Source organism: Gorilla gorilla, chromosome X (assembly GCF_029281585.2).
Source record: "Gorilla gorilla gorilla isolate KB3781 chromosome X, NHGRI_mGorGor1-v2.1_pri, whole genome shotgun sequence".
Classification (NCBI taxonomy): Eukaryota; Metazoa; Chordata; class Mammalia; order Primates; family Hominidae; genus Gorilla; species Gorilla gorilla.
Window position 1 is genome coordinate 103,385,393 of NC_073247.2, and position 24,900 is coordinate 103,410,292.

A 24,900-nucleotide genomic window follows, 5' to 3' on the forward strand; every position below is an offset into this window, starting at 1 on the left:
TTTATTCATGTGAATGGTGCCAATATCTTTCCACTATCTATCTTTCCATCGACTTAGGCTTGAAATATCAGTGTCATCTTTCACTTCTTACAGGCCACACGAAACCAATTTGTTTTTAAGTCCTGTTTCTTTCAAGCTCCATAATATATGTTTGCATTGATCTCTCCTTTCAGTTCCAGAGCAAGCACCCTAAGTTAGGTTCTCACTGCCTCTTCTTGGGACCACTGCACTTGCTTCCCTGTAAGCTAAATTGTGTTACAAGAAAAGCATTTAAAGTAACATCAAAAGTTTAACCTAAAATAAAGAAAATTGGATGGTCCTGAGAGCAAATTTCCAATAACTTAAAGGCTGTCATGGAGAAAACGGATTAGAGTATACTGTGTGGTCTTCAGGAAAGCCAGGACCCCAGTGGGTAGAAGATGTACATAGGCAATTTTTGAGTCAATATAAATAAGCTTTTTCTAATATTTATCTGAGAAAGTAAATGCTATGTTACTTTAGACATTTGAACCCAGACTGAAACACAAGTTATGTATGTTACAGAAAAGATTACATAACTATGAAGGTTCTTTCTCACCAGAGAAGTCTATGATTTTAAGATCTACACATCTGTAAGACTGTCAGATTGCTAAGTCTATAAGGATTTTATAATTACTTGTGTGTGTGTGTGCGTGTGTAGTAAAAGACCTTTTGTTCAAGTAAGTAATAAACATACCTCACTACTGAGAACCATGTTGAATGCAATTCAACATGCAAGTGAATATAGAGGCCAAGAAATTTTCAATTTCTTTCAAGATTCAGATGTGTTGATACCTCCTTCCAAAGAAGGAGCATAGTTAAGTGATTTTTCAGACCTGAAAGTAGAAATTGCCCAAATAACATAATGAGAAAATATTATTTCTATATTTATGGTCTTATTTACATTTTCAAAGTGTTTTCATTGTTGTTACTTCATTTAATAATCAGAAAAAAGAACCTGAAAACTGGGTTGATGTTATTCTTATTTTACTGATTAGAAAACTAAAATTCAGCAGTGTTATTTCTTATTAAAAGGCCATTATCAAGATACATGATTAAAACCATTTTTTTGACTCCTAAATCACTGTACTTTCCACTAAAACATGTTGCTTTCCAGTACTGGACAGTTTCTGGTATTAAAATTAACATGAACTCAATGATACAGGTTGAGTGATGATAGTGGAGTAAGTTTGAATAATTTAGAAATGAACATACCTGATGAGATATATTTGATTTATTGATGTTTAATACCATCAAAGTTTCATTATGACTAAGGTAAAATTTGTCACACTTAAACTTTTATAGCAATTTTCTCACTGAGAAATGGCAAATTTTTATCAAATACAGATGTGTATTAGAAACGTTTATTTAATCAGTTCAAGAGGAAGTAGTTCTTATGACATAGAAATAAAATAACTTATTTCCTCCATCAAATTCCTCTCTTGAGAGTCCACTGAGGGGAAAAAGTCAAATTTGACAAAAGCTATCATTGTCATTATAGCATTGATTAGTTATAGCAGGACTTAACGTGATGATTCCATTATCAGGATTTTTTTAATGCTATGACAACAGACAGTTAAAAGTGCTTATTTTACCTTAACACTTATTTATTGGTATACATTGCCCTTTAAAATTCTTATATCTTAAAATTATTAAATCTTTATCCTGGTATAAATAGGATAAAATTTGTATCCTCAGCATGTTGCACATTTCAAAATTAATTGTCAAGACAGAGCCATCTGCTATAATAATTAGACACAGCAGTCCAGCAGTTGTCCAGCTGTTGCCATCATATAGTGCACTCAGTAGTCCAATATGCTGACACTAAAATGACAAAAACAATTGAGACAGCTGCAGGTGTAATCCAATACAGAGTAGGAAAGGCAGTCATATCAGCTATTGACTCCTTTACTATCAATATAAAAAGTGTCTTTTAGCCTATGTGGCAAATTACCCTATGCTGCAAGTTTATTACCAAATGCTTATTCTTTTCTTCATTAAACTCTTTTACACACTTATAATCACACCCAGTTGACTTTCTATACTCTTTTATACTGGTTAACATGACCCTATATGCCAACACAACTGAAATCTGTTCAATTTGAAGACGTCTCCTCTAACAAATCTAAAACAAATGGTACTCATACAAACCCATCCAACTAAAACTGCTTTCCTTCTAACAAAACTAAGTAATCAACAAATATTTATTTATTTATTTATTTATTTATTTATTTATTTTCTTCTTTTTGTATTATACTTTAAGTTTTAGGGTACATGTGCACAACGTGCAGGTTTGTTACATATAAATACATGTGTCATGTTGGTGTGCTGCACCCATTAACTCGTCATTTAACATTAGGCATATCTCCTAATGCTATCTCTCCCCCCTCCCCCCACCCCACAACAGGCCCCAGTATGTGATGTTCCCCTTCCTGTGTCCATGTGTTCTTATTGTTCAATTCCCACCTATGAGTGAGAACATGCGGTGTTTGTTTTTTTGTCCTTGCGATAGTTTGCTGAGAATGATGGTTTCCAGCTTCATCCATTTCCCTACAAACGACATGAACTCATCATTTTTTATGGCTGCATGGTATTCCATGGTGTATATGTGCCACATTTTCTTAATCCAGTCTATTATTGTTGGACATTTGGGTTGCTTCCAAGTCTTTGCTATTGTGAATAGTGCTGCAATAAACATACGTGTACATGTGTTTTATAGTAGCATGATGTATGATCCTTTGGGTATATACCCAGTAATGCGATGGCTGGGTCAAATGGTATTTCTAGTTCTAGATCCCTGAGGAATCGCCACACTGACTTCCAAAAGGGTTGAACTAGTTTACAGTCCCACCAATAGTGTAAAAGAGTTCCTATTTCTCCACATCCTCTCCAGCACCTGTTGTTTCCTGACTTTTTAATGATCGCCATTCTAACTGCTATGAGATGGTATCTCATTGTGGTTTTGATTTGCATTTCTCTGATGGCCAGTGATGACGAGCATTTTTTCATGTGTCTTTTGGCTGCATAAATGTCTTCTTTTGAGAAGTGTCTGTTCATATCCTTCACCCACTTGTTGATGGGGTTGTTTGTTTTTTTCTTGTGAATTTGTTTGAGTTCATTGTAGATTCTGGATATTAGCCCTTTGTCAGATGAGTAGATTGCAAACATTTTCTCCCATTCTGTAGGTTGCCTGTTCACTCTGATGGTAGTTTCTTTTGCTGTGCAGAAGCTGTTTAGTTTAATTAGATCCCATTTGTCAATTTTGGCTTTTGTTGCCATTGCTCTTGGTGTTTTAGACATGAAGTCCTTGACCATGCCTATGTACTGAACGGTATTGCCTAGGTTTTCTTCTAGGGTTTTTATGGTTTTAGGTCTAACATTTAAATCTTTAATCCATCTTGCATTAATTTTTGTATAAGGTGTAAGGAAGGGATCCGGTTTCAGCTTTCTACATATGGCTAGCCAGTTTTCCCAGCACCATTTATTAAATAGGGAATCCTTTCCCCATTTCTTGTTTTTGTCAGGTTTGTCAAAGATCAGATAGTTGTAGATATGTGGCATTATTTCTGAGGGCTCTGTTCTGTTCCATTGGTCTATATGTCTGTTTTGGTACCAGTACCATGCTGTTTTGGTCACTGTAGCCTTGTAGTATAGTTTGAAGTCAGGTAGGGTGATGCCTCCAGCTTTGTTCTTTTGGCTTAGGATTGACTTGGCGATGCGGGCTCTTTTTTGGTTCCGTATGAACTTTAAAATAGTTTTTTCCAATTCTGTGAAGAAAGTCATTGGTAGCTTGATGGGGATGGCATTGAATCTATAAATTACCTTGGGCAGTATGGCCATTTTCATGATATTGATTCTTCCTGCCCATGAGCATGGAATGTTCTTCCATTTGTTTGTATCCTCTTTTATTTCATTGAGCAGTGGTTTGTAGTTCTCCTTGAAGAGGTCCTTCACATCCCTTGTAAGTTGGATTCCCAGGTATTTTGTTCTCTTTGAAGCAATTGTGAATGGGAGTTCACTCATGATTTGGCTCTCTGTTTGTCTGTTGTTGGTGTATAAGAATGCTTGTGATTTTTGCACATTGATTTTGTATCCTGAGACTTTGCTGAAGTTGCTTATCAGCTTAAGGAGATTTTGGGCTGAGATTATGGGGTTTTCTAGATATATAATCATGTCATCTGCAAACAGGGACAATTTGACTTCTTCTTTTCCTAATTGAATACCCTTTATTTCTTTCTCCTGCCTGATTGCCCTGGCCAGAACTTCCAACACTATGTTGAATAGGAGTGATGAGAGAGGGCATCCCTGTCTTGTGCCAGTTTTCAAAGGGAATGTTTCCAGTTTTTGCCCATTCTTTATGATATTGGCTTTGGGTTTGTCATAAATAGCTCTTATTATTTTGACTTACGTTCCATCACTACCTAGTTTATTGAGAGGTTTTAGCATGAAGCGTGCTGAATTTTGTTGAAGGCCATTTCTGCATCTATTGAGATAATCATGTGGTTTTTGTCATTGGTTCGGTTTATGTGACGGGTTATGTTTAGTGATTTACATATGTTAAACCAGCCTTGCATCCCAGGTATGAAGCCGACTTGAACGTGGTGGATAGGCTTTATGATGTGCTTCTGGATTCAGTTTTCCAGTATTTTGTTGAGGATTTTCACATTGATGTTCATCAGGGATATTGGGCTGAAATTTTTTGTTGTTGTTGTGTCTCTGCCAGGTTTTGGTATCAGGATGATGCTGGCCTCATAAAATGAGTTAGGGAGGAGTCTCTCTTTTTCTATTGTTTGGAATAGTTTCAGAAGGAATGGTACCAGCTCCTCTTTGTACCTCTTGTGTAATTCAGCTGTGAGTCCATCTGGTCCGGGACTTCTTTTGATTGGTAGGCTATTAGTTACTGCCTCAATTTCAGAACTTGGTATTGGTCTATTCAGGGATTTGACTTCTTCGTGCTTTAGTCTTGGGAGGGTGTATGTGTCCAGGAATTTATCCATTTCTTCTCGATTTTCTAGTTTATTTGTGTAGAGGTGCTTATAGTATTCTCTGATGGTAGCTTTTATTTCTGTGGGATCAATGATGATATCCCCTATATCATTTTTATTGGGTCTATTTGATTCTTCTCTCTTTTTTTCTTTATTAGTCTGGCTAGCGGTCTATTTTATTGATCTTGTCAGAAAATCAGCTTCTGGATTCATTGATTTTTTGAAAGGTTTTTCATGTCTCTATCTCCTTCAGTTCTGCTCTGATCTTAGTTATTTCTTGTCTTCTGCTACCTTTTGAATTTGTTTGCTGTTGCTTTTCTAGTTCTTTTAATTTTGATGTTAGTGTGTCAATTTTAGATCTTTCATCTTTTCTCTTGTGAGCATTTAGTGCTATAAATTTCCCTCTACACACTGCTTTAAATGTGTCCCAGAGATTCTGGTATATTGTGTCTTCATTCTCTTTGTATTCAAAGAACATCTTTTACCTGCCTTCATTTTGTTATTTACCCAGTAGTCATTCAGGAGCAGGTTGTTCATTTTCCATGTAGTTATGCAGTTTTGAGTAAGTTTCTAAATCCTGAGTTCTAATTTGATTGCACTGTGGTCTGAGAAACAGTTTGTTATGATTTCCATTACATTGCATTAGCTGAGGAGTGTTTTACTTCCAATTATGTGGTCAATTTTAGAATAATTGTGATGAGGTGCCGAGAAGAATATATATTCTGTTGACCTGGGGTGGAGAGTTCTGTAAATGTCTATTATGCCTGCTTGGTCCAGAGATGAGTTAAAGTCCTGAATATCCTTGTTAATTTTCTGTCTCATTGATATGTCTAATATTGACAGTGGGATGTTAAAGTCTCCCACTATTATTGTGTGGGAGTCTAAGTCTCTTTGTAGGTTTCTAAGAACTTGCTTTATGAATCTAGGTGCTCCTGTATTGGGTGCATATATATTTAGGATAGTTAGCTCTTCTTGTTTCATTGATCCCTTTACCATTATGTAATGCTCCTCTTTGTCTCTTTTGATCTTTTTTGGTTTAAAGTCTGTTTTATCAGAGATGAGGATTGCAACTTCTACTTTTTTTTTTTGGTTTTCCATTTTCTTGGTAAATATTCCTCCATCCCTTTATTTTGAGCCTATGTATGTCTTTGTATGTGAGTTGGGTCTCCTGAATACAGCACACTGATCGGTTCTGACTCTATCCAATTTGCCAGTCTGTGTCTTTTAATTGGAGCATTTAGGCCATTTACATTTCAGGTTAATATTGTTATGTGTTAATTTGATCCTGTCATTATGATGCTACCTGATTATTTTGCCCATTATTTCTGTTCCAGGGAGATGGGGGTTTTATCTATAAGTCCCTGACTGGGGCTGCTGCCTTTTGATCAGAGATGCCCTGTCCAGAGAGAAGAAATCTGGCAGTCTGGCCACAGTGGCCTTGCTCAGCTGCAGTGGGCTCTGCCCAGTTCGAACTTCCCCAAAGCTTTTTTTACACTGTTAGGGTTAAGCTGCCTACTCAAGCCTCAGCAATGGCAGATGCCCCTCCCCCAACCAAGCTGGAGCACCCCAGGTCAATCTCAGGCTGTTGCTGTGCTGGCAGGGAGAATTTCAAGCGAGTGGATCTTAAGTTTCCTGGGCTCCGTGGGGGTAGGACCCACTGAGCCAGACCACTTGGCTCCCTGGCTTCAGCACCTTTTTCCAGGGGGGTGAACAATTCTGTCTCGCTGGCATTCCATGTGCCACTGTGGTATGGAAAACAAAAACTCCTGCAGCTAGTTTGGTATCTGCCCAGACGGCTGCCCAGTTTTGTGCTTGAAACCCAGGGCCCTGGTGAGGTAGGCACTGGAGGGGGTCTCCTGGTCTGCAGGTTGCAAAGACCATGGGAAAAGCACAGTATCTGGGCCAGAGTGCATGGTTCCTCAGGTTTAGTCCCTCAAGGCTTCCCTTGGGTAAAGGAGAAGATTCCCTGACCCCTTGTGCTTCCCAGGTGAGGTGACAACCCACCCTGCTTCGGCTCACCCTCTGTGGGCTGCACCCACTGTCTAACCAGTCTCAATGAGATTAACCGAGTACCTCAGTTGGAAATGCAGAAATCACCCACATTCTGTGTTGATCTCTCTGGGAGCTGCAGACTGGAGCTGCTCCCATTAGACCATCTTGCCAGCAATCCTGTTATATTGACTTTCTAAACCTCTTGTTTTCTTTTTGCCTTCTGTAACACCAATATTTGATCATTTTATGGTGTCCCATATGTCATGTAGATTTTGCTCATCTTTTTTATTCTTTTGTCTTTATTTTTGTCTGACTGGTTTATTTCAAAATACCTGTCTTCAAGTTCTGACATACTTTCTTTAGCTTGATCTAGTCTATGTTGAAGCTTTCAAATGTATTTTGTATTTCATGCCATGTATTCTTTAATTTCAGAATTTCTGTTTGTTGTTTTAATGATATCTATCTCTTTGGTAAATTTTTTATTCATATCCTGAATTTCTTTTTCATTTCTTTGTATTTATTTTTAGTATTCTCTTGTGTCTTACTGGACTTATTTAGTACCAACATTTTAAATTATTTTACTATAATTTTTAAAATTTATTTTTGATTGAGGTCTGTTGCTGGAGGATTGTTGTGTTCCTTTGGAAGTGTCATGTTTATTTGCTTTTTTAATGTTTCTCATGACCTTACATTAATATTTTTTGCATCTGCTGTAATAGTAGCTTCTTCCAATTTTAAAAATGTACTTATTTGGGAGAGGACTTTTTCCTGAAGATGTATCTATGGGGTTGGAGTAGTGTAGTCTCTGTGTGATTTCTTCATTTGTAAACAGTGTCAGTAGTATCTTATTATTTCCTCAGTACCTTAGGGTATGGCTGATAGTAGAAACTGTGGTGAAGTTTTGCTAAAAACTGGGACACTAAGTTGGCCTGCCTTTATGCCCCAGATAGTGGTGGACTAAGTATACCTGTCCTTAGGTCCCAGGGTAATATATGCTGATACTATTTTTAGTAGGTTCAGGCATCCTGATCTTGGGTCTCAATGTTGCTTGTTTAGTTTCCTAGGATGGCAGTGGTGGGCCAGGCAAGTAAGTGGATTCATGAGCTTCTGGGCAGTGAGTGTGGCATTGGTGATGGCAGTAGTAGTGGTGGGAAAAGCTCCAGGACCCAAACTATCCACACTGGAATGGGTGCTGACTGTGATGGGCTAGACAGTCTAGTCCCCAGGCCCACATGTGGCACATACAGGTGGATGCCAACTGTAATGTTAGCAGCAGGTTGAGTGGGCATGACTTCAGACAATGGGAGGAGTACTCAGGCGCCAATAGTGGTAGACAGGGCTGGGTTATTTACAGGCTTCTTGATGACATGCTTGGGCTCTGCAGGGTTAATAGTGGGATGGACAATCACCCTGACAGGCCCCCTGGTGGTGCATGCATGTGCTGGGTGTGGTAGGCAGGAACAGGGTGATCCCCAGGCCACAGGCAAAATGCTCTTGTGAAGGTAGCAGCTGTGCCATGTCCCCACTTCTGGGGGAGGGCATGGTTGCTTTCTGTGGGAGCAGCCATAGGGAGTTGGCTGAGGGTCACACACTTCACTTGAACCTAAGCGCTGCAGCAGCATGCAGGTGGTTATAGGCAGTGAAATTTGTTCTCAGGGTGCATGAAAATGTATCACTTCTCCTCTGCTGGGGGTCAAGGTGGCATGAGGTCATTGCTAGTGGTTCCTGCCAAACCGTGGCAGTGACAGATGTGGGTGAGAAATGTCAATGGGGCTCCAGGAATGTGGAGATGCAGAGGGTGCTGAGCAGCAGGGCTGGATGTAGTCTGGTTGGGGCTAGGTTCCCAAAATGGTACCATGCTTCATTTGCTTAGGACTCAGAGGTTTGTGGGACCCAGCATAAGCTCAGTCTCTGGAGCAATGCCTTTATGTAGTCTCCAGGCAGCATTTTATGCTAATTTCAGGGCCTATGAGGCTTGAGAGGCTCTTCCATGGCTAGGATTGTAGAAGTCTGTGGTGGGACTATGGACCACTGGGTGTGTCTTTCACTTATGTTTTCCTTGCAGTAGGGAGCCTCTCCAGACTTCCAGCTGATCCCAGCCAAAAAAAAGCTGCCTTGCTTCTCTCTCTTTCTTTGTTTTCGGTGCTTCTTATCACTACTCTATTAAATTCCAGTGATCTCTCTTAGATAATTTATCCAGTTTCTGTATTAGATACGTTTAAGACAAATTTGCGTTAATATTTAAATCTTATTGGGGCTTAGTATTCTTTTTCATTCAATAAACATTTGTGAAGAACAACTATTTCCTGGAGATTTTGCTAGGCATTAGGAATATAAATAAAGATAAGATGCTTTTTCCCACTTTGTGGATTTCACAATATAGTAGAAGAAATTATGAAATTATCACAATACAATTAGATAATTATCACATCAGAAATATTTGTCAAGTCCTGTGTGAACTGAATGAAAATTTGTCTATATTTTACTTACAAAAATTCAAGGTCACTGAAGAGAAATATTACACATTAATATGTGTGAAATGTAAACCACAGATCTGGTTATCACAATTACTTAATTTAATGTTAATCTCACTTTCCATCAAGGAGCTCATGTCTTGAACAAAATAGAACCAAACCTAATGCTCATTAAGCAATCAAATTGAAATATAAATAAATTTATTTTCAACCGGTAGACTTTTTTGATATTTATGTTAGCCCAGATCCCTCAAGATGTAGAATCCAGAATGTGATTAGATGTGCAAGAGGTTTATGTAAGAAATTAAAGAACATCTAAACAAATGAAAATATATTTATGTTTATTAACAAGGGGACTTAACGTTGTTAAGATGTAAATACCACCAACAGCAATCTACATATTCAATAAAATTAATGTCAAAAGTCCAACAGTATTATTTGCAAAAATGAAAAAGTTGATGATCAAATTCATATGAAACTGCAAGTAGCCTCAAAGAGCCAAAAAAAAAAAACTTGAATAAGAAGAATAGAATTAGAGGAGTCACACTTCCCAATGTCAAAACTTACTCTCTCTCTCTCTCTCTCTCTCTCTCTCTCTATGTGTGTATATATATATATATATATACATATATATATATATATATATATATATATGTCAAGGTTCTCTAGAGGAAGCAAATTAATAGGATATATGTATATATGAAAGGGAGTTTATTAAGGAGAGTTGACTCACGTGATCACAAGGTAATGTCCCATGATAGGCCATCTGCAACTTGAGGAGCAACAAAGCCAACAGTGAATTAGTTCAAGTCCCAAAACCTCAAAAGTAGGGAGCTGACACTGCAGCCTTCAGTCTGTGGCCAAAGTCCTGAAAGCCCCTGGCAAACAACTGGTCAAAAAGTCTCAGAGTCGAAAAGTCAAAAAATTTGGAGTCTGATATTATAGAGCAAGAAGTATCTATCACAGGAGAAAGATAAAGGCCAGAAGACTCAGCAAGTCTAATCTTTCCAATTTCTTCTACCTGCTTTACTCTAGCTGTGCTGGCAGCTGATTAAATTATGCCCACTCAGATTGAGGGTGGGTCTGCCTCTCCCAGTCCACTGACTCAAATGTTAATCTCCTTTGGCAACACCCTCACAGACAAACCTAGGAAAAATACTTGGCATCTTTCAATCCAATCAAGTTGACACTCAATATTAACCATCAATATACTAATTAAAACAATATGGAAGTCTGGAGGGGAGAGGGATGTTAGAAAGATGGCAGAGTAAGAAGCCCTAGATCTTCCTTCTTCCCACAGAAACACCAATTCAACTATAATAGTCTGATCATTTCCTTTTATGAGACATTTAGAAACCAGGTAAGAGGCTCCTACACCACCAAGCAAGCACAATACCAACCACATTGACAATGGCAGGAAAATTTGTGGTAGTCTATCATGTCAGTCCCTCCCTAGCACAAGGACACACAACAGGGAGGAAACATTTAGCTTCCAGCTTCTCACTAAAGAAGGAAAGAGAAGACTGGACCATGTTACTAATATTGTGACTTTTTGGGAAGGCTTCTGGAGTGACTGGCTTGTATTTAACCTGTCTTGGAGCACTGACAGCATACTCTAGATTCCTGGAGACCAGTGCAGACAAAAGATCTAGGCAGCATCCTGCTGTTTTAGAGGGCCCATTGAGCTTCTTTGGCCTCTTTCTCAGGGGGCAAAAGAAGACTGGGCGGGGAGGAGCCAAGATGGCCGAATAGGAACAGCTCCGGTCTACAGCTCCCAGCGTGAATGACGCAGAAGATGGGTGATTTCTGCATTTCCATCTGAAGTACCAGTTTCATCTCACTAGGGAGTGCCAGACAGTGGGCGCAGGACAGTGGGTGCAGCACGCCGTGCACGAGCTGAAGCAGGGTGAGGCATTGCCTCACTCAGGAAGCGGAAGGGGTCAGGGAGTTCCCTTTCCTGGTCAAGGAAAGGGGTGACAGACGGCACCTGGAAAATCGGGTCATTCCCACCCGAATACTGCACTTTTCCGACGGGCTTAGGAAACGGTGCACCAGGAGATTATATCCTGCACATGGCTCGGAGGGTCCTACGCCCACGGAGTCTCGCTGATTGCTAGCACAGCTGTCTGAGATCAAACTGCAAGGTGGCAGTGAGGCTGGGGGAGGGGCGCCCGCCATTGCCCAGGCTTGCTTAGGTAAACAAAGCAGCCGGGAAGTTCCAACTGGGTGGAGCCCACCACAGCTCAAGGAGACCTGCCTGCCTCTGTAGGCTCCACCTCTGGGGGCAGGGCACAGACAGACAAAAAGACAGCAGTAACCTCTGCAGACTTAAATGTCCCTGTCTGACAGCTTTGAAGAGAGCAGTGGTTCTCCCAGCATGCAGCTGGAGATCTGAGAACGGGCAGACTGCCTCCTCAAGTGGGTCCCTGACCCCTGACCCCCAAGCAGCCTAACTGGGAGGCACCCCCCCAGTAGGGGCAGACTGACACCTCACATGGCCGGCTACTCCTCTGAGACAAAACTTCCAGAGGAACAATCAGACAGCAGCATTCACGGTTCAGGAAAATTTGCGGTTCTCTAGACACCGCTGCTGATACCCAGGCAAACAGGGTCTGGAATGGACCTCTAGCAAACTCCAACAGACCTGCAGCTGGGGGTACTGTCTGTTAAAAGGAAAACTAACAAACAGAAAGGACATCCACACCAAAAACCCATCTGTACATCACCATCATCAAAGACCAAAAGTAGATAAAACCACAAAGATGGGGAGAAAACAGCAGAAAAACTGGAAACTCTACAAAGCAGAGCACCTCTCCTCCTCCAAAGGAACGCAGCTCCTCACCAGCAACGGAACAAAGCTGGACGGAGAATGACTTTGACGAGTTGAGAGAAGAAGGCTTCAGAAGATCAAACTACTCCGAGCTACAGGAGGAAATTCAAACCAAAGGCAAAGAAGTTGAAAACTTTGAAAAAAATTTAGAAGAATGTATAACTAGAATAAACAATACAGAGAAGTGCTTAAAGGAGCTGATGGAGCTGAAAGCCAAGGCTCGAGAACTACGTGAAGAATGCAGAAGCCTCAGGAACTGATGCGATCAACTGGAAGAAAGGGTATCAGCGATGGAAGATGAAATGAATGAAATGAAGCGAGAAGGGAAGGTTAGAGAAAAAAGAATAAGAAGAAACGAGCAAAGCCTCCAAGAAATATGGGACCATGTGAAAAGACCAAATCTACATCTGATTGGTGTACCTGAAAGTGATGGGGAGAATGGAACCAAGTTGGAAAACACTCTGCAGGATATTATCCAGGAGAACTTCCCCAATCTAGCAAGAAAGGCCAACATTCAGATTCAGGAAATACAGAGAATGCCACAAAGATACTCCTCGAGAAGAGCAACTCCAAGACACATAATTGTCAGAGTCACCAAAGTTGAAATGAAGGAAAAAATGTTAAGGGCAGCCAGAGAGAAAGGTCGGGTTACCCACAAAGGGAAGCTCCTCAGACTAACAGCGGATCTCTCGGCAGAAACTCTACAAACCAGAAGAGAGTGGGGGCCAATATTCAACATTCTTAAAGAAAATAATTTTCAACCAGAATTTCATATCCAGCCAAATTAAGCTTCATAAGTGAAGGAGAAATAAAATACTTTACAGACAAGCAAATGCTGAGAGATTTTGTCACCACCAGGTCTGCCCTAAAAGAGCTCCTGAAGGAAGTGCTAAACATGGAAAAGCACAACCGGTACCAGCTGCTGCAAAATCACGCCAAAATGTAACGACCATCGAGACTAGGGAGAAACTGCATCAACTAATGAGCAAAATAACCAGCTAACACCATCATGACAGGATCGAATTCACAAATAGCAATATTAACTTTAAATGTAAATGGATTAAATGCTCCAATTAAAAGACACAGACTGGCAAATTGGATAAAGAGTCAAGACCCATCAGTGTGCTGTATTCAGGAAACCTATCTCATGTGCAGACACACACAAAGGCTCAAAATAAAAGGATAGAGGAAGATCTACCAAGCAAATGGAAAACAAAAAAAGGCAGGGATTGCAATCCTAGTCTCTGATAAAACAGACTTTAAACCAACAAAGATCAAAAGAGACAAAGAAGGCCATTACATAATGGTAAAGGGATCAATTCAACAAGAAGAGCTAACTATCCTAAATATATATGCACCCAATACAGTAGCACCCAGATTCATAAAGCAAGTCCTGAGTGACCTACAAAGAGACTTAGACTCCCACACATTAATAATGGGAGACTTTAACACCCCACTGTCAACATTAGACAGATCAATGAGACAGAAAGTTAACAAGGATACCCAGGAATTGAACTCAGCTCTGCACCAAGCAGACCTAATAGACATCTACAAAACTCTCCACCCCAAATCAACAGAATATACATTTTTTTCAGCACCACACCACACCTATTCCAAAATTGACCACATACTTGGAAGTAAAGATCTCCTCAGCAAATGTAAAAGAACAGAAATTATAACAAACTGTCTCTCAGACCACAGTGCAATCAAACTAGAACTCGGGATTAAGAAACTCACTCAAAACTGCTCAACTACATGGAAACTGAACAACCTGCTCCTGAATGACTACTGGGTAAATAACGAAATCAAGCCAGAAATAAAGATGTTCTTTGAAACCAATGAGAACAAAGACACAACATACCAGAATCTCTGGGACACATTCAAAGCAGTGTGTAGAGGGAAATTTATAGCACTAAATGCCCACAAGAGAAAGCAGGAAAGATCCAAAATTGACACCCTAACATTGCAATTAAAAGAACTAGAAAAACAAGAGCAAACACATTCAAAAGCTAGCAGAAGGCAAGAAATAACTAAAATCAGAGCAGAACTGAAGGAAATAGAGACACAAAAAACCCTTCAAAAAATTAATGAATCCATGAGCTGGTTTTTTGAAAGGATCAACAAAATTGATAGACCACTAGCAAGACTAATAAAGAAAAAAAGAGAGAAGAATCAAATAGACGCAATAAAAAAATGATAAAGGGGATATCACCACCAATCCCACAGAAATACAAACTACCATCAGAGGATACTACAAACACCTCTACGCAAATAAACTAGAAAATCTAGAAGAAATGGATAAATTCCTCGACACATATATTCTCCCAAGACTAAACAAGGAAGAATTTGAATCTTTGAATAGACCAATAACAGGATCTGAAATTGTGGCAATAATCAGTAGCTTACCAACCAAAAAGAGTCCAGGACCAGATGGATTCACAGCTGAATTCTATCAGAGGTACAAGGACGAACTGGTACCATTCCTTCTGAAACTATTCCAATCAATAGAAAAAGAGGGAATCCTCCCTAACTCATTTTATGAGGCCAGCATCATCCTGATACCAAAGCCGGGCAGAGACACAACCAAAAAAGAGAATTTTAGACCAATATCCTTGATGAACATTGATGCAAAAATCCTCAATAAAATACTGGCAAACCGAATCCAGCAGCACATCAAAAAGCTTATCCACCATGATCAAGTGGGCTTCATCCCTGGGATGCAAGGCTGGTTCAATATACGCAAATCAATAAATGTAATCCAGCATATAAACAGAACCAAAGACGAAAACCACATGATTATCTCAATAGATGCAGAAAAGGCCTTTGACAAAATTCAACAACGCTTCATGCTAAAAACTCTCAATAAATTAGATGTTGATAGGATGTATCTCAAAATAATAAAAGCTATCTATGACAAACCCACAGCCAATATCATACTGAATGGGCAAAAACTGGAAGCATTCCCTTTGAAAACTGGCACAAGACAGGGATGCCCTCTCTCACCACTCCTATTCAACATAGCGGTGGAAGTTCTGGCCAGGGCAAACAGGCAGGAGAAGGAAATAAAGGGTATTCAATTAGGAAAAGAGGAAGTCAAATTGTCCCTGTTTGCACATGACATGATTGTATATCTAGAAAACCCCATTGTCTCAGCCCAAAATCTCCTTAAGCTGATAAGGAACTTCAGCAAAGTCTCAAGATACAAAATCAATGTGCAAAAATCACAAGCATTCTTATACACCAATAACAGACAGAGAGCCAAATCATGAGTGAACTCCCATTCACAATTGCTTCAAAGAGAATAAAATACCTAGGAATCCAACTTACAAGGGATGTGAAGGACCTCTTCAAGGAGAACTACAAACCATGGCTCAATGAAATAAAAGAGGATACGAACAAATGGAAGAACATTCCATGCTCATGGGTAGGAAGAATCAATATCGTGAAAATGGCCATACTGCCCAAGGTAATTTACAGATTCAATGCCATCCCCATCAAGCTACCAATGACTTTCTTCACAGAATTGGAAAAAACTACTTTAAAGTTCATATGGAACCAAAAAAGAGCCCACATCACTAAGTCAATCCTAAGCCAAAAAAACAAAGCTGGAGGCATCACCATACCTGACTTCAAACCATACTACAAGGCTACAGTAACCAAAACAGCATGGTACTGGTACCAAAACAGAAATATAGACCAATGGAACAGAACAGAGCCCTCAGAAATAATGCCGCATGTCTACAACTATCTGATCTTTGACAAACCTGAGAAAAACAAGAAATGGGGAAAGGATTCGCTATTTAGTAAATGGTGCTGGGAAAACTGGCTAGCCATATGTAGAAAGCTGAAACTGGATCCCTTCCTTACACCTTATACAAAAATTAATTCAAGATGGATTAAAGACTTAAACGTTAGACCTAAAACCATAAAAACCCTAGAAGAAAACTTAGGCAATACCATTCAGGACATAGGCATGGGCAAGGACTTCATGTCTAAAACACCAAAAGCAATGGCAACAAAAGCCAAAATTCACAAATGGGATCTAATTAAACTAAACAGCTTCTGCACAGCAAAAGAAACTACCATCAGAGTGAACAGGCAACCTACAAAATGGGAGAAAATTTTCACAACCTACTCATCTGACAAAGGGCTAATATCCAGAATCTACAATGAACTCAAACAAATTTACAAGAAAAAAACAAACAACCCCATCAACAAGTGGGCAAAGGATATGAACAGACACTTCTCAAAAGAAGACATTTATGCAGCCAAAAGACACATGAAAAAATGCTCATCATCACTGGCCATCAGAGAAATGCATATCAAAACCACAATGAGATACCATCTCACACCAGTTAGAATGGCAATCATTAAAAAGTCAGGAAACAACAGGTGCTGGAGAGGATGTGGAGAAATAGGAACACTTTTACACTGTTGGTGGGACTGGAAACTAGTTCAACCATTGTGGAAGTCAGTGTGGCGATTCCTCAGGGATCTAGAACTAGAAATACCATTTGACCCAGCCATCCCATTACTGGGTATATACCCAAAGGACTATAAATCATGCTGCTATAAAGACACATGCACATGTATGTTTATTGCGGCATTATTCACAATAGCAAAGACTTGGAACCAAGCCAAATGTCCAACAGTGATAGACTGGATTAAGAAAATGTGGCACATATACACCATGGAATGCTATGCAGCCATAAAAAATGATGAGTTCATGTCCTTTGTAGGGACATGGATGAAATTGGAAATCATCATTCTCAGTAAACTATCTCAAGGACAAAAAACCAAACACCGCATGTTCTCACTCATAGATGGGAACTGAACAATGAGAACACATGGACACAGGAAGGGGAGCATCACACTCTGGGGACTGTTGTGGGGTGGGGAGAGGGGGGAGGGATAGCATTAGGGGATATACCTAATGCTAAATGACGAGTTAATGGGTGCAGCACATGTATACATATGTAACTAACCTGCACATTGTGCACATGTACCCTAAAACAAGTATAATAATAATAAAAGAAGAAAAAAAATCAAAGAAAATCTTAAAAAAACCAAAAAACAAAACAAAAAAAAAACAGAAAAAAAAAAAGAAGACTGAAGCATGCACATCTAATGCTCCAGCCTTTTGTGGGACTGTCTAATGGGTTGTTTTCTGTCTAGTCTAACTTGGGGTGTTGATGTGTGTATTTGTGTGTGTATGCATATCTATGCAAAATCCCACCTTACTTAGTGTTTTTTTAAATCTAGAAAGCACTCAACCAATTAGCAAAGGAGCTAGTAACAATGTTGATTCAAAGCAAATATTAAGAAAGCTATCATTTTGTTATAGGATTCTCAGCACGTTTTAGTCAGTCATAATTTTAAGTATAATTCATGGATATTTAGATTAGACTCACCTTAGACGTGGAAAGGCCATGGGTGTCTGCTTGTTTTGTACTGCTTCAAAGCAAGAGAAAAAAGAAACAGAATTAGCCCAATTGTAAGAAGTATCTTGGCCAATTAAAACAGAATAATCAGAATGAATTATTTGTGAAGCTATTTAACAAATAATAAAACACCTCCTTTTACTTACTTTATTCATTCATTTAACCAATTTTGTTGAACCCTTTCTGTACAAACACACAAAATAAACCCTTACTCTCATTTAGCTTATATTCTAATACAGAAAATTTTATTCATAAAGATGTAAATAATGGCACAAAGTAGCATATAATTTATAGAGAAGTTGTTTAGGCAATATGCAATATAGAAATTAAAATAAAAAGTAGTTTTATTTGGAAATAGGGAATACTTCGTGAAAGATTTATAAACTAACTTAATCTGGGCCCTAAAGAAAGGAGTATTGAGTCATTTTTCTGGCTACAGTTTTAGTTAATAAACCATTGAATTAAAAAAAATGGTTTCACTGTGCTTTCCAAGATTGTCTCCAGATAAAGCACACTGAAAGGATATACAGACAATCCCTGACTGAGGATGGTTCAACTTTTTTTTTTTTACTTGATGATGATGAAAATTCAATAGACATTCAGTAGAAACCATAATTCAGCAATTTTTTCTTAACTTTCAGTACAGCATTTGATAAATTACATGAGTTACTCAACACTTTATTTTAAAATAGCTTTGTGTTGGATGATTTTGCTCTACTATAGACTAATGTAAATGTTCTGAGCATGTTTAAGGTAGGCTAAGCTAAGCTATGATGTTCACTAGATTAGGTGTGTTAAATGCAAGTTTGACTTACAGTATTTTCAACTTATGATGTATTTTATCAAAATGTAGCCCCATTATAAGTTGAGGAGTATCTGTAATTTGAATGCTCGCTAAGTGAAAACGTGTCATTTTTCTTATAATTTTTGCTATACTGTGAGCTCCTCATAGGTAAGAGTCCCCTCTAATTCATATTTGCATCCTCCTTCCATTCCAACTAGCACATAATAGGCACTCTGATGTAAAGCTAAGATACTATGATCAAAAAAATTAAATCATTGAATCATTTCCTATGTTCTTTCTTTTCTATAGAACGGCCTAACTTGGAATCTAGATCAGTTTTCCCCTTTAGTTTAATGTAATGAATATAGACAAAATGTTTAAACAATTTCATAACTCTGAACATACTTTGAACTTTCTGTTAAAGAATCTTCACATTTTATTCTGTGGCACTAATCAGGCATCAGGAACATAAAGACCTGGCATTATATATACATATGTGTGTGTGTGTGTGTGCACACTTGTGTGTATCAACAACACAACTATAACCCTACATCCTCTTTTGAGGAGGATAGTAAACTCTAACTTAAGATTGGGAACATCACACACCAGGGCCTTTTGTGGGGTAGGGGGAGGTGGGAGGGATAGCATTAGGAGATATACCTAATGTAAATGACGAGTTAATAGGTGCAGCACACCAACATGGCACATGTATACATATGTAACAAACCTGCACGTTGTGCACATGTATCCTAGAACTTAAAGTAAAATTTTATATATATATATATATATATATATATATATATATATATAAAAGATTTACTCTTTGTCTAACTGTGCTGCATGCCCTCTAGCCACTATTTAACAATTCTCAATTTAATCAAACTTTAAGTTTCATCATCTAGGAAATTTCAGAATGTGTTCTGTAATGGTTTTGATTTGGTAGTTGAAAAAACAAAAATCATCCTCATTACCATTACCACAGACTCGTGAAATCATAGCATCAGAATGGGCTACAAGAAGTTATCTAGGTTTCTAGGCAGCTCTGTGCCTCCTACTTTTGGCTTGTTGCAGAATCAATCAACACTTACCCGTGTTTTTTTTTGTAATAGATGTCTAGAAGTCCTGGTACTTGAGCTACTCAAAAGTCACTAACAGTTTGTAAAAATTTTTTACTAAAGCAAAATTTTCTAATAGGGAGCATTATCAAAATATACACTTAAGATAGGTCAAAATCACAAGTGCTCTCGGTGTTACCCTGTAACATTGTAGGAGAGATCACTAAAGTGAGCTGTGTTGTGATAAATAGACTGTATTGCCTTTCTTGGCTTCTGACTTTGATTGTTACAAAGTTTCTTCTGTAACTCAAAAACAAAACTAAATCCCAAACTGACCAATATTGGTTTTTAACCCTGTGTTACAAATACATATAGATTCTCTGGTATGGTGGCAAAAAATAACCTGCATGAAGGAAACCATTACCTACTTGAAGAATTTGAAGAATTAAGCCACCCTGTGAATTGTTTCCACCAAGTATACAGTTTCATTTGGACATGTGAGTAGAGTGATAAAACAGAATTCTTCACAAGAGGGTACAGATTCATCTGATTTGAGCTACGGAGGGATTTAAATGTTGTATCATGGTTACATCTTACTCTACCAGTGCAGTGCAGAAACAGTGAGAGTGGGCATTGATGCATAACAAAATTGGGTTTAATTTTAGCCAGTTACCAGTTGGGGGACTAAGGTCTTAATTATCTAGATTCTTGACTGGTAAATAATAATAATGCCTATCTATAATGGATACTGAGTGCACAGTACATGACACATAATAGGCGCTGTGTAAAGAAGGGTGCTACTCATTTTATGTTCATCATCATCACAGCAGGCAGTAAAATTGTGATACCAATCCTTATTTTTATTTTTGTGTAAGTGGTAATTTCAAAAGTGGTTGTGATTCCTTTTTCTAGTTTTTTTCTCCTTCTTATTACTCTCTAGGTGAAATCACATATCTAATAAAACCATATTGATTAACCATAAAAACATTGATTTAAAAGCCCTTTAATATTGGAAGAAATAAAAATAGCAAAAGCATACAACCTTCCAAGCTAAAATTCTGAGTTATAAATTCAAGTGATTCAAATTGATACAAACAAAATAAAACTTTCTAAACTGCTAAAAGTGGGGAAGATTTGAACGTTAGCCTCAATTTTGGAAATCAAACAATTGGAAGCCTTGCAATAGGTAGTTTGACTTTTATAAGATCAACTGGATGCTTTTAGAATAAAAATATTTTTTATTTACTTTATTTGATAACCCAAATAAATGTTCATGAAATAGATGTGTTCTATATAGCAGTAGGTCATAGAGACATTGATCAGAGTGCAGGAAATAGGAAAAGATAGAGCATCGAACTGCATATTTATATATCCAAGGTAAATGAGAACATGATTATAAGTAATATCATTTTAGGATTTACAATTCTTTTAGATTTAATATTGTATGACTAACAGTATTTTATTTTTGACAGATAATAAGTCAATTACATCTCTTTTATTATCCTGGGAGGCCTCTGACTTTGGGATATAAAAAAAATAGAGGAAGTATTTTTTTAAAATAACCCTGGTAAGTAGATACAAACCGTCTAACAATTTAGCTTCTCATATTTTCTATTTCCTGTCTGAGACACAGAGAAGCAACTGTGCTGCATTATCAAAAAATTAAATGAAAAATTAAAATATCAGAGAGTCTAAATGTCTGCTTCCAGTGACACAGCGCTTAGTCAATATCATTTGGCTTTGCTTAGGGAGCTTATGTTTTCCTGCACATTGTAATCATCCCTGCATTAAATTACATTTGAAATCGAAAGAGAACATATGAAGAAAATGCTTAAGAAAATGAGCTATGCATCTTGACATCTCTTTCTCAAGTTCTATTCAATTTGATCATTCATAAAATATATGCTATGCATTTTTATTCTTTGTCAACACCCACTCTCCACCTCCGCCTCTACATCCACATCCAATTAATATTTTACTGTAATTTATAAAGAAAAAGCAGTGTTATGATTGATGAGAGTAAAAACATTTTTAGTTACACTTAAAATAACACATAAATGCAAAAAGTTTAAATGAATGATTACTAAAATAAATGTATAATTTCCACAGGGAAATACATTTTAAAAAAAAGTAGAGTTGTCAAGGTAAAACTTGAGTAAGAACTTTTAAACCAAAGGGGTACTTGAACAACATTCAGAAATATTGAAACAAAAGTTTCAATCTCCATCAGAATTTTGATTACCAGTGGAACAACCAACTAATCCCCAAAAAGAGAAGAAGAATTGCTGAGGATTTGGAAGTGGATTGGATCTCTCTCATCTAGCTATGTGTGTTACATCTCCTATTCCACAATGTTTTCATACAAAGGAGTTGGAGAAATATTTTACTACTTTGCACCCAGAGTCAACCTTTCTCATATGAGTAAGAACCAGCTTCATCCAAATAGTGAACATGATTTCCAATGTGATGTTCACTACTCTTTAGTAAAATGTACCCACATACATAAGCACCTCCCTTGAATTCCTGTTGAATCACTAAATCCTGAGATCAAGAAGTAAAAATTTCTTTTTTTTCTCTTAGTTTAGGAGGTTTTTCTGGGCAACTACCCGGCCCTACAGATGACTACTGATTAACCAATGCTACTTATAAAATAAAAAATTAAGAGGCATTATAATTATTCATCTGTATGTTCAAAGAGGGGAAATGAAGTCTGTTTAATTCTACTCCAGCTGAACAAGAAGCTTTATTATGGCATTTCCTCCCTCCTTCTACTTTTCCCTACCTTCCTCCCTCCATTCTTTCCTTCTTTCCTGTCCTCCCTCCCCCCTTATTTTCATACCTATTTGAGTGCCTCCTTCATATCAGGCACTGTGACAGGAGAAGAAAAAACAAACAATGTAGGGCCAAAATAGGCAAAGTTCGTTTCATGTGGCTGACCATCTTCTTAGGAGAAATGACATTAATAAAATTACCAATTAATTATTAATCATTACTAATAAATATATAATTAGAACTGTAAAAATTGCAATGAAGTGGAGGAAAATGGTACTATGGCAACATAAAATAGAGATTTTACCTAGTCAAAAGCCAAAGGAAAGTTTTCACAATGGACTCTCACTTGAGTGCTAAAGGAGTAGTATGAGATAACTGAGTAAACAGGGAGAAACTATTGCAGTGGAATGCAAAATCAGTGAAAGAGAGAGCCTGACTAGAAGACCAAGGTAAAATAAACTGCTAAATATGATACCTAACTTATTGGGGAACATCTGGTAGAATATATACAGAGGGAGAAATATATTAAAGTCAAAACTGAATAGAAAACAGATGTGAAACACAATGATTTAAAAATCAATTTAAAAAATCAATCTTAGCAATTATTTGTGCAATAATTTAACATTTGGATTTCAGTGCTTTTGAATCATTTTGGTGATTATGCATGATTATTCAATAAGTACTGTCTAGACAGTGTGAACCATTTGCTTAATATTAAAGGTTAAATAGATATTCCTCACTTATCGACTAAATGTTTCATTTCCATACACACACATTCACACACACACACACACCCACAGATGTAAATATGTCAATATAGGAGATAAACAGTAGATTTTAATATTTCCCCATGGTACTATTTGTTAATTAATTATCTATCCAACATTCTTTGTTCTTACACTATTTCTACTGAAACTTTGGGATTAAAATAACGTTAAAGTATGGATAAGTAAACAAAACGTGTATTGTTAGCTTAAACTTTTCATGGTTGGCATGAAAAAATGCAGTTGTTTATAGGTTTTGAATAAAAAGGTTAATTAATTGGAGTCAAAATATTTGATAGACTCTTCAAATGTACAATTCCCTGTACAATTCAAAAACTTAAATAAAAATTTATGATTTGATTTTTAATCTCACTCTCCAACTCTCCTATTGAGAGTTTGGAAAAGCATGTGCTACAAAAGCTAGAAAATCCTCTGAGGACACTACCAATACTCCCTCTACAGGCCGATATGAAAAAGGACTGGAGAGTGGGATAGTCATCAGTATGCACTACACTCTAGCTGGTTCTTTTCTTTGCATCCTCCTGGGCTTGGTAGTCATAACTCAAAGTTTTCATGTTATACAGCAACCTGAATATGAAAGAAATGTTCTTCTAAAGGTTTATAAGAATATTAACAATGACTAAAATCAGTCACACATATCCACAAAAATTTCTTTATACTGGGATGTCATAATGCTCAAGTCCATTTTTAGATTTGATTTATAAACACAGAAGTATATTTTACATCCATTTCATTGATTTATTCCTTTTGAAAACTCCATGTTGAGATTGTAGGTGGTTTCATATAGAAGCCCCACTGGATGGGTGTTAATCCCATTTTGATCTCGGATTTCTCATACTATAATGGAAATGGTATGTTAATCAAAGAAAACCAAAGTCATCTTTTAATCCTGAGCATAATAACTAAAAGTATCCTTCTCCTTGAAACACTGTTGTATTAGTCTGTTCTCACACTGCTGATAAAGACATACCCGAGACTGGGCAACTTTCAAAAGGAAGAGGTTTAATAGACTTACAGTTCCACGTGGCTGGGGAGGCCTCACAATCATGGTGAAAGACAAGGAGGAACAAGTCATGTCTTACATGGATGGCAGCAGGCAAAGAGGAAAGCTTATGCAGGGAACCTCCCTTTTTTTGAAACCATCAGATCTCATGAGAGTTATTCTCTATCACAAGAACAGCACGGGAAAAATCCACTCCCATGATTCAACTACCTCCCACTGGGTTCCTCACTTTACACGTGGGAACTGTGGAAGTTACAATTCAAGATGAGATTTGGGACACAGCCAAACCATATCGTTGTTCACTGAAATATCATTATACAGCATATGACTGCATATAGATCCTTTTTTGAAGTTTACATTGGATAACAGATTAGGAAAACAATACTAGCATATCAAAAAAAAATACCCGCAATTTAAATTCAAAAAGCTATTTAAACACACATGGCAATATAGATATACTTTGTTTTGGAATGTTTAATGATTCAGACAAAAGGAACATGTTCTTACCTAAACTCTCAAGTTAGAGAGATCTAGAGGACTAAAAGGTAAATTCTAGAAGTATTTAATACTTCTAGCACTTTTTATTTTATTGTACCAAATTTAAAAATATGTCTTTTTTTTTTCTTTGTTAGATGTCAAGCTCCTTGAGCACAAGGACCATACTATATTAGCCTTTGAACTTAGAGGTTCTTGGCAGTAAATTAGTTAATATCAAATTTTAACTCCACAACTTACCCCTACCTCATAAAGGATGATTGGTG